We start from the raw sequence: 278 nt of genomic DNA, 5'->3' as shown, positions 1-278 counted from the left end.
GTTTTTTGATCTCAGACGGTTTAAAAGTTAGTTACTTTTATATTTGAACCATTGAAGATGCTCTTAATTGCTAATTGCTTGGGATCCGGCAAAACGCAAGGGCGGGGGAAACGGAAAAATTTGGGTTTTCGCTGCCCCTCCCGCCAAGCAAACCCGCCCAGTCCCGCGTGCGCCGCGCGGCCAAAACCTCAAAAAAACCTTCCCACCCTTTGCCCCGCCTCACGCACGCCGCCTCGCAATTCTCTCGCTCGCGTTCGTCACCCCTCCGCTATAAATCC

This window comes from Triticum aestivum, chromosome 2D (genome assembly GCF_018294505.1).
Source record: "Triticum aestivum cultivar Chinese Spring chromosome 2D, IWGSC CS RefSeq v2.1, whole genome shotgun sequence".
In the NCBI taxonomy this organism is placed as follows: domain Eukaryota; kingdom Viridiplantae; phylum Streptophyta; class Magnoliopsida; order Poales; family Poaceae; genus Triticum; species Triticum aestivum.
Note: the sequence above shows the minus strand (reverse complement) of the source record.